The sequence below is a fragment of the Ixodes scapularis genome, unplaced genomic scaffold, assembly GCF_016920785.2.
Source record: "Ixodes scapularis isolate PalLabHiFi unplaced genomic scaffold, ASM1692078v2 PGA_scaffold4__175_contigs__length_147842914, whole genome shotgun sequence".
Taxonomy (NCBI): domain Eukaryota; kingdom Metazoa; phylum Arthropoda; class Arachnida; order Ixodida; family Ixodidae; genus Ixodes; species Ixodes scapularis.
The window spans coordinates 64,374,531-64,385,532 of record NW_024609879.1 but is presented as its reverse complement, the minus strand read 5'-3'; the positions used below and the strand labels follow the sequence as shown (position 1 = coordinate 64,385,532).

At 46.2% G+C, this 11,002-nt stretch overlaps 1 non-coding gene across 1 annotated transcript; it reads right to left on the bottom strand.

The window, feature by feature from the left end:
- Positions 1-9,702: 9,702 nt before the first annotated feature.
- Trnar-ccu lies at positions 9,703-9,775 on the bottom strand. Its single transcript has one exon. It is a non-coding gene; the product is annotated as a tRNA-Arg (tRNA).
- Positions 9,776-11,002: the final 1,227 nt, after the last annotated feature.

The window sequence follows — 11,002 nt, the reverse complement described above, 5'->3', positions numbered from 1 at the left end:
GCAGCGCTATGGGATCACGCAAAGTCGGCACCGAGCTGGCGGCGTTGAATTGGGTGCGTGTACGCTAAACAAAGGCACGGTCGCGTACGACGGAGCGCCGATGCAGCCGCGGCGTATGTGTGAACAGACCACAAGTGCCTCTTCCCTACTCCGTTTCTCTTTAAGTGCGACCGCAGTCGATGCTACAATCCGACCGAGCCAACCATGCAGTGGCAAAAGTGCATCGTCACGGCGCTCGTTGCATCTGTGGCTTTCTAAGCCAATCACACACAGAGAAAAGCGCAGGACTACGGCGCATTCATTGCGCGTGATTCGCTTAGTCGGTCACGGCAAACGCACAAAGGCGGAGAACGCCCGACGATGCCCTTACGGCGATGGTTCTTGAGCAGGGGTTTCGGTGACGTCAGGATGCCAAGCCCTGATTGGCTCCGATTGGAAGGATAGTGGGTAGACCTCGAGGCAGCTAGCGTCGAGGTCTATACCCACTATCCCTCCATCAGATCCAATCGGAGCTCGGCGTTCTGACGTCAGTGCAACCCCTCTGCGCAAATAGCAGACGAACTTGCGCTCCGCGTAGAATTCGGTTGCGATCGAACTAAAAAAAAAAAAAACATGGAACTGAATAGAGCAAATTTCGTCCGTGCGGTGCTTGCCTCAGTTTGATGACCTCTTGGATGAACTGTTAGGCGGCCTTGTACGTAGTAACGTTTCACTAGAGTCACCGACATGCTAAGACACTCAGGGAGTGATATAATCATGTTCGCGCTCGTTGCGTCGTTATTCGCTTCCCATATTCATAGCCTCCTGTATTATACTGACAAAGCCTGGCAGATCGCCATGAAAAGCGGCCGCCGAAATGGAAAGGGTGGAGCCGCAGACAACAGATGAGAGGAGAGTTACGTGTCTGGCGCCCCGCTGCGGAGAGAGGCCGAAACAGACTTCTCCCAAGCGAACAAGTGCGTTTCGGGTCCTCGCCGCTGCAAAAGGTTGCGCTGACGTCCAAGTTCCCCGAGATATGGCGTTTTGATGCTCTGTGCTACCAGATTCTCGCGTTCGAAATCTGCGACCGGGCACTCCATGGCTCCATCGTCGAACTGACAGGCTTTGTGGGTATAGAGGAGGCTATGCTCGTATTCATACATCCGCTGATGAGGCAATCTCATTAGCAATGAAGCGATAGTAGGATGCTAGGCAGTCGCTATGCCCCGCCTGTTTTTCTTAGCTGTCAGCGACCCTAGTAGTCTCCCTAGACGGTATTAAAACTGACTTTATTTTCAAACGACAAACACAAATGAGTGGAGTGGCGCTTTCAAACCGGGTCCAGCAACTGTCGACCACGAGTCTAATACCCCCGTCAGACGTACTAATTTACGGTCCCTTCGAGCGAGTACACTTCTACTCATTGAATGCCACTTTAAATGCTTTCGTGCTACACGGCAAAATCTAGTCTCACTCGGTGATGACGTCAATGATGATGGATAACGCGAAACGCGAACAAATTACTATGGTATACGCGCAGATTTCTCAATAATATTTTTTGAATCCTTATTAAAAACTTGTCAGCAGACATTGTTTTCTTAATTAGAAATCTTTAGGCTAATTTTATGCATATATCGAGCAATCACAAGCCGAGACAAGTACGAAGCAGATATCATATTCCGACCTGGAACACCTTCGCGCTGCGGACGTCTTCCAGCTGGTCTTTTCACAGTCTGATCAGAGCAAAGGCATCTATCTCGGACCATCGGCGACTTGGAGTTCGCGGTGCTGCAGCCGACATCATGCTATAATCGCGGTTCGCGGCTTCGCGCTCAAGCGGTGGCTCTTCGGCTCGTCTTTGAAAAACAAAAATGGGCGCCGAGCGCTGTTCCGCTAAATAAAATGTTACGTCGAAAAGGCTGAGGGCTAGATTAGCCGTTTGTTTTTCCGCGATATATTATTTCTCGTTTGCATAAAACAAGTGCATATGTCATAGTACTTCCCTCAAACAATACATTCATTTTATGCAGCTTTAATGTTTTCTGCTAGGTTCTTTATTTACTAATGAGACACTGCTATCGCAGTAACGTAAATCCCGGGAAGTCAGGGGGTTCGGTCCCCCCTCCCCCCCGTGTTTGATGAAAGGGGGACACTATATGTAAGTACCCCCCCCTCCCCCCTGAAAATTACACCCCCCCCCCCCCCTCCTTTGTCGCTATCGAAGGGTTGGAGAAGAGGAAAAACACGAACGTGGGAAAAGCAAAGAAGGAGTCAAGCCTATCCTCCACTCCGAAGAATGGCTTGGCACATCCAGTTGTCCACAACTTCCTCATAATAACAATTACAGATAAGATTAAGGCACATTGCGGAACTTTCAATATTTTAGAATGAGGACGAAATAAGAGAACGACACGCAGTCAGGCCTCGATACCTCTGTGTGTCGCCCCCTTCTTCATTCCTGTGTCTCGGAAAACGGAAACAAAATTTTCTTGTAGTTTACGGAAAAATAGTTTAAGGTCCAAAAAATAAGCACTGCATTTATATATCCATGTTAAACAGTCACATATTCTCGCAAAAGATCACCCGCGACATTTTTTCAGCCTGTTTATAGGTTTTTAAAGAAAAGTCTGCTTGCCGTTCTAGTCGCCTGTAAATAACATGGCGGCTCTCGATTACAGTGACGTATACCCGGATGCAAAACTCTCACAAATCGTGAACCAGGCACGAACGTTTCAAAACCAGCGGCTTAACGCTGGCGAGGGAACCACTAGTACTTTTCTTTTCATTTATCACATTTTGCGATACGGATATACACTAATAAATAAGAATTCCAAAAATACTCTAATGGCAACGAAAATGCTGCCAAAACACAAGGAGACAGGCTTCGCCAAGCTCAGTAAAGCCAACGAAATAGTTATGGCAGGAAAGTGCGTCGGCAGTGTCTCAATACTTTAAATAAATTAAGGCACAGTCCAACGACCGATCGATCTATTTTGAGCGTACTCTCTCATTGTTATTGTAGCTTCCGTTATAAGCAGTCTTGTTTTTCTTAAGTCAGAAAATATAAAGTGAGGAAGGCAGACGGCTCCAAAATGAGTGTCTGAGTGTAGAAAGCACAGGTTGAAAAAGCGAAGAAGTTTACTCTTAAGAATACGAACATAAAAAAAACTCCAGATTTATCAAAAGAAAAGTACACCAGGAAATACCAATACACCCCAAAATAAGCTCTAATTGCAACCCCAACCAGAATCGATTTCCGGGGTCAATTACTGATCAACGCCTACGTATCTGATTCATTAACGTTGACAATAAATCCAGGCTCTATCTGTTTTTGGTACCAGTAAACTTTTGGCCGTTTATTTTTCTCAATTTCGCCATTTATCTATTCCTTCGTCTCCGATACTTTTTGCTATCATAACCTAAACTTAAAAATCCAACTTAGCTCGCCATAGATAATGCGTGGTGTGTTCTCTCTATTCCGGAGTTCAATAAAAATCAGTTTGAGCTTTCTCCCCGCTATCTCTATTATGGATGGCATTCACCCGATCAAATTTAGTTTTACCAAGAAACATCCATCGTTATTTAAAAATCGGCATATATGTAAGAGACCAGTCGAGGGCGGATCCGTTCGCAAGCTCAATTTTCAAAGCCGGAGGTTGCTCATCACGAATGGGACAAAAGTAGCCCGAATAAACATAGACGTCAGAGATTACTCGTTTCTTCTTTCCACTGATGGACTGCCGTAGTCAATGGCCTGTATGAAATAAAGTTCCTAATACTCTTTGCTATTTTCTTGACCCATGTGGGCCAGCTATGACATAATAAGAGGGGGGACTAGGTGGCGAGCTCTCAATCATGTGTGCGGGATGTCACGAGTGAAGCAAAAGCAAAAGCCGGCAGTGACTTGGCGGTCGCTGACGCCCCTCTTTCTGTGTGGGGCTTTGAGACTGCGTTATAATCCGCGGATCGGTTTTGTTTACGACTTGGCGTGAATTTGGTTTCGCGGAACTGCATTGTCCAAAAGCGAACGCCCGACTCCCTTCTCCCCACCTCCCTACTTCTTCAGGGGGTGAACACCACCACTCATGGCTCCGTCCCCAAGGCCGACAAGAGCGAACAGGCGCGCTCTTTTACCTCCCTAGAATGAGGGGTTGTTTCTACCGTCCCCCGCAGCTTGATGTGGTAGCTGTGACCCTCCCTGCAGCGCTTTGACTCTTTCCGAAGAGCTACCCTAGGCTTCTCCATTTCGGCGACTCCGCTCCGGTCAACCTGAAGGAACTCACGCGGTTCGCTTCCGTCTGCTCAAAAGGCATTTATTTTTTTTTTTTTTTTTTGTGAGCAAAGATCTATTTTTAGTGAATGAAGACTAAACTTAACTCGGGCAGGGCAGTTCTTTTAGATGATCATAATTGCAGAAATTTCCAATCATGGTTGTCAAAACAGTTGCTCACGGCGGCTCAGGCAGGCAGAGTGGTGGCAGTCCCGACCGGCTCGAAACAAAATTTGGTCACCTTGCGATGGGCCGCAGCGGGCGCTACGACCCACCTTTCTTGTTTTCGTCCTGGGGGGAGGAGGGGGGGGGGGGGGGGGGAGGCGAATCTAGCTTGGAGAAGAAGTGCCTTTTCTCTTCTCCTGTAAACGTCCAGGCGAGTCTGGAGTTCTTTCCCGGGCCTGGTCAGCCTGATTCTCGTTCGTCCCTCCAACCGATAGCCGCTCGGTCCTATCAGCACCCGGTCTCGGCGAGTCTGTTTACTCGTTTACTCAAGGTCAGTTATTTACGCATTCTTCTATACGTACCTCAAATATTTTATAACCCAATTCTTTCGTTTGTTCTTCCATGGTCTGTCGATGCAGGGGCGAACGTGGCAAAAGCTGCGAATGAATCTGAGGCGATCCGAAAGAGTTGCATGTACATACACGAACGCTTGCATGCATGCTTACACAGATACGGGGTACAGAGCGTTAAAAGAAACGTTATTGTCAGTCTCAGTTCCTTCGTGTACATACGACCTCCCATAAGCACTAGCATCTTTGAAAAGATCAGGCTTGGACGAGGAAAATAAAGAATAAAAATGTAGTGGTGGGCCGGAGAGGTATGTCCGATCAATTTCTTGCCGCTGCTGCCTGTAGTGTACACTCGGTTCACCCCTAGCTTCGCAGCTCGGTAGAGGCTACTTGCTGGTTGGACCAGTCGAACGTTTCTCTTTTGCCACGTGGTCACGCACTGGCCCATATCCTCGCACGGAGAAAGTATTTGGTCAGGCGATGAAATGGAGGCGGTTGATCGGTGGGGCAATCGCGTAACTCGTTGCACTGCCCTGTCAGCTCAGGGGTGAAGGGAGTATGTAGCATGTAGTCGGCGACAAGTTAAGAACCCTGTAGACGCCCTTCCTCGAACGCCAGCTTTCTGCCTTTGATTACACTTCGGTGGACACGCAGCCAAAGCCCCACGGCCTCAATGCTTGTATTGGCCGTAGTGCGCTGGCTGAATTTCTCATTTCACATCAGATGCTCCGCTTTTCAAACACTAGACTGTTCCGATGTGCGCGTTAATTGTATTTAGTCTACAGGCAACTTACCATCTATGTGCATTTTTAAATATGCTCACTGGCAAACTGGTAATGCCACTTTTTAAACCCTTAATCGAATAAATACATAACAAGACTCTCAAATCACCTTTTTCTGATAAGTACATCACCGACTGTGACACTCGAAACCACATAAAAACATGTGCCTGTTCCTTTATTTTTTTTTTTTTTTTTAATGGCATTTTTTTTTTTTTCGAGCAGGGTTGATTTTTTTTCTTTTTTTTTTAATAAAATGTTATTTTTAGAATGGCTGCCACGGCAAATTTAATGTCTACCCCCCCTCGATGGAATTCGAATATATTTACGACCCTGCGTATGGAGGCTACCTACTCGGTCTCGAGGATCGAGTGTAGTGAGGTCACGGAACACACTCGATGTCTAGAGCGTTCTTTGCTGAGTGACCGTGCGGCACCGCACGAGTAACACCAGGGGCGAAGTGCAATCGCTTCAATTGACACGAAATTTGCCAGTCTGACGGTGGCATAACACAAAGATCTAAAATAAGAACATGAATGGCCACGTTAAGGTAGTGAAACCAAGATGAAAATATACCTCTCATGTTCAGAAATAAGTTAATGATGGTCAACATTTGCGAATGAAAGTTGCACGTCTGTATTTTGAGCGGATGACAATGTGTTTCGTTCTAAAGGGCCGATTGTAGCGAGTGCTCGAAGAGCACCCATCGGTGATCATGATGCCTCATGTGCATAGGTCGGCATTTTAGAGCCCCTTCATTCACCATCACATCACGAACAAAATCACGACTCCAAATTCATTCGCATTCACGTCACGTCCGCCGCCTCCGAATTCACGGAGTCATTCACCATCACATCACCAATTACCGAAGTCATTCACCATCACCATGAATGCATCAGAATTCACCATCATGAATTCATCGGAATTCACCATCACATCATGAAGTCATCCGAATTCACCGTCACATCATGAATTCATCCGAATTCACCATCACATCACGAATTCATTTGAATTCACCATCATATCATGAATTCATCCGAATTCACCAGCACTTCACGAAGTTATTCACCATCACGGTCAACACGAATTCACCGGAATTCACCATCACATCATGAATTCCGCATAATTCGCGAAGTCATTCAGGTTCATTCTGACTAAATTCGACTTCACGGCTGGTAGCCCTTCACGAGTTCGCAGTTCTTGCGAAATAGGACTGTGCCGCCTTTTTGTGTCAGCCACTTGAAACTAGGAACCGACTCCGCCGGGGAAGTGGGGTATTTCGAATGCGCGAAACACAAACCACATTGATAGAGCGCCAACCCAGCCAATGCCGCGCTGCGATCGTGCCACGTGAATTAGAGTAACTGTATAGGCTCTGCTTGCAGAGAGCGGAGCATATACAGTTACTCTAACGCGAATGTGCTCCGTGCGCCACCGCGCGGAACCGGCAGGTCACGTGATATGGTCTCGGCGCCGGATTAGGTGCGCCTGCTCGTGACGTCGGCTTCGGCTTCGTCTCTTTTGAAAAGATATATGGCTGCGCCGCGTAGACGAAGCGGCGCCTGCTGCTTCTAGTGCTTGCGGACAGCGCGGCTGCGCCACGCACGACCCACGAGCGAAACGGCACAGCGAGAACCTTCAGGGATTCCAGACCATATGCCCCGAGACACGGAAGGACAAGGTCGGCAAGGAGATCAATTGATTCACGAGGAACCGCTCAGAACAACGGCAAATTAAATGTCAAGTGCAAAAAAAAAAAAGAAAACCACAGCCCCCCCCCCCCCTTCCCGCCCCTCCCCTTCATTGACACTGCCACCGCACTTCCCTTATAAACAGCTGTTACTACGAAAGTTGTCGACGAAGGGCCACCGCGCTAAGGCGCGCACGTCTACGCAGCGAGACTGATGCCCAAACTGCTAAAGTCAAATGGGCTCCTGTGGTTTGCGATGAAGGATGAAAACAACCAGCAAGCAAGCAAGCACCTGCGTAACACGCTGTCTGCCTATTCTGAATTCATAACCGTATTCACTACCACGTCAAGAATTAAGTTCACGGCATTACTTCCCATCACGAACCTATCAAGTTCACGAGCCACGCACATCACAAATTCATCGTGTTCACGAGTCATTCACCATCACGTCACGAATTCATTGAGTCATTCACATCACATTGAATTATATTCACTTCAAGAAGTCCTTCACAATCACAACACATCATGAGTTCATTCAAATTCACGAAGTCATTCACCATCACATCACGACTTCATTCAACATCACATCACGAATTCACTCAAATTCACGAAGTCATTCACCATCACATCACGACTTCATTCACCATCACATCACGAATTCATTCAAATTCACGAAGTCATTCACCATCACTTCACGAATTCATTCAAATTCACAAAGTCATTCACCATCACATCATGATGTTTTTTTTTCAAGTTCAAGAATTCATTCAGAGCCATTCAGATTCACGCCGTGAATGTGAATGAAGGTGAATGAGCAAGCTCCTGAATGAATTTGCCGAGGTATGCTCACGGGACTCTCGGTGCAATCCTGCCGTCAAACTTCCCAACACGTGTAACAATACGGCGAAGCTGGCGTGGGTATGGGATTCACCTCCTCGTTGTGTCAACGCGTTACAGCCCAGCCGTTTGAGATACCTGAGGACTGATTGGGCAACACCAGCGGAGGGAGAAAATTTGACACTTCTGCCTTTTTGGTATATTCCAATAGCGAAAACTAACCCCGTTCTCCTCTTAGTGTCATCGCCTTTCCCCGCAGCAGTTGCGCGCGAGAGAAGGAAAATCCGGTTCCGTCAGATCCGACACGGAGCACGCGAACGTGCTAGCCGCCGTACTTCCGCAAAGCGGCGTTTCTTTCGTGTGAATATCGACGTAACCCCATTCGAAGTCGCTTTGGGAGCATCCTTCTAGGTGCTATCTGACGATCTATTTATTTGTCTTAAATAAATCTTTGCTCTGTTCTCGAGCAAAAAAATTGTGTTTTTAGTTTTGCCAGAATATAATACACATTTTGTTTGAAGAACAATTTCAGATTTATAAAAAAAAACTTTCCTGAGCACACTAAGATTCGACTCAGGTCTTGCTATAAGACTACTATTGATTTGCTAGATGCGGTCTTGCAAATGCTTCAACGTTAGTTCCTAATTCTAGGCCTGGAGTTTTAAGTCTGACAATCAGAAAGGAAGTTTGGGAGATTTCTGACCTTCGTGATTGGTCAACAGCAAGGAAAAACGAGACGCTGGCCAATCGTGGCGGTAACAAGGCTTGCCGACTTTTTCGCCGAATGTCCCACTTACAATCCAGACATTTTTTCTCCGTGGTTCTTGCACAGAGGTTTCGCTAAAGTAAAGCTTTCTCTGGAAAATCGCATGTTAAAAAATAACACGCGTGTTTTAAAAGTAAAAATAAATCTACCAGTGGGCTTTATCACCGAAGTCCTCGTGGTATGACACTATATTCAGCAGAAGGTTTCTTAGATGCATTGTCAGAAAGCCGACCCTGAAATGCTCAGATCAAAGATTACAAATTTAGAAATTAATATATTATTTTAATAGAAAGCAAGCTAATTTATACGAGGATGTCCTCCGCTTCTCTAATATTTTTCATATAAAGAATTCCCTCTAGACACAATAGGAGTTCTACTCGTTTGTCACCTCAACATGTTCACCTTCGAGATCATGTCCGTACATGAGGTTTATCTTAATGTACGAAACGCAAAATATTCTAATGGCTATGAAGTCACTGATGAACACGTACTTAGTAAAATAACTTAATAACCGCCACTAAATATTTTTCAGCTATATAGGCTTTGTCTGTTTAGTGCCTTCCTTCACTGTAGCCACTGTGCAAATATGACGTGTACTTTTCTTCATGAATGTTATAATAACATCATTATTGGGCATTTGGTTTCAGCCACAGTTTTTTTTTTTCTCCGTTTTTTGGTTGTGTTTCGCTTTTTAATGCTAGCTGAGGCAATCTGTTAGGGAGACTCGGCTTCCTCACGCAAAATATTTCCGCCTTTTGCCTTGTTCTCCAAAGATGTATAATGTTCAAAAAAGGACAAACAATGAAACAAACAAATCATTTTGAATATCCTGTTATGTGCACAACAATTTTCTGGTAAAAAAATATTACCCTCGGCGGGATTCGAACCCGCAATCCCCGGTTTAGGAGACCGATGCCTTATCCGTTAGGCCACGAGGGCGACGCCGCTTTGTCTGTAATGCAAATACCACATGCAAGGAGGGTTTCTTGTTCAGGATTCCTTGTCAAGCTCAGATGATTATGTAACAAATAAGAGTGAAAATAGTATTCATATTTTGAGTCTTGGAGACGTTTGCACTTTTTGTTAGTGTGCTTCGCCGTGTAATAACAAGGAAACAATATTCACAGAGAATGATAAAAAAAGTTTGTTGCACTGCGAAAAAAAAAAAACAGAACGGTTCAATCCGGATATTGACACTATTTGTGCTCAAAATATCTACATCGGCAATAACGAAGATAAGAAATATTAGTATATAGGAATTGCAGGCAAAATAAAATGTGATCAATATCTAGGCTCATCTACTAAAAGTCTTCGTCTTTTCTAAATCTGCTCCCAATGTACTTTGAACAAAATAGGTCGGTCACACACCGTGACCACATGTTCCCGAGACGTAGGTCACGGGACACACTGGCGTCACGTGGTCATGTGACGTCACCGTGTCGCGTCGAGCTGTTACGTCACATTACGTACGCAGTATCACATGGCATCACAGTAACACTTGACACATAACATTTCCAGTGCCATGTCATTGGGTCACGAAATGTTACTGATGCCACAGCATGAAACTGTGGGGCTGCATGCCCTGACGTCACTGGACGTGGTCACGGAGTTGGAGTCACGCGGCGTGTACTCCAGTTGGTTTCACATGACGCCGCAGGGTTGCAATGTGGCGTCAGTGATATCACGTGGAGTGGTCACATTGTGTTGCCACGTGACCACGTCGTGCTGATGACGTCATGATACCACCGTCTAACTGAGGACGTCGCGTGACCACCGTTTGCTCATTTTTGGCAGAGGATCATGCAGATGGCGAATTCCTCTGGAAAATCCGGATCCGTTTCCCAATGCCCCGGGGAAGGAGAAAACCCGCTACGTGGGAGACGCTCTAAATATACTCGCATTTTATGAGCGGTTCGCCGGACATTATTTGACTTCAAAATGGCCACCGCTTGGAGCTTAATGCGCTCATCAGACGACCGTCGGGGCCACCCTTCACTCGCTCCGTGTACTCACCTCCACCGGCCAGGTTTCAACCATTGGACTGACGGACGGGATTTCACAGTATGCATGGCGACCCTAAAAATGCTATCGCATTTAACCTACCTACCTACCTACCTACCTACCTACCTACCTACCTACCTACCTTCCTACCTACTCACCTAACTA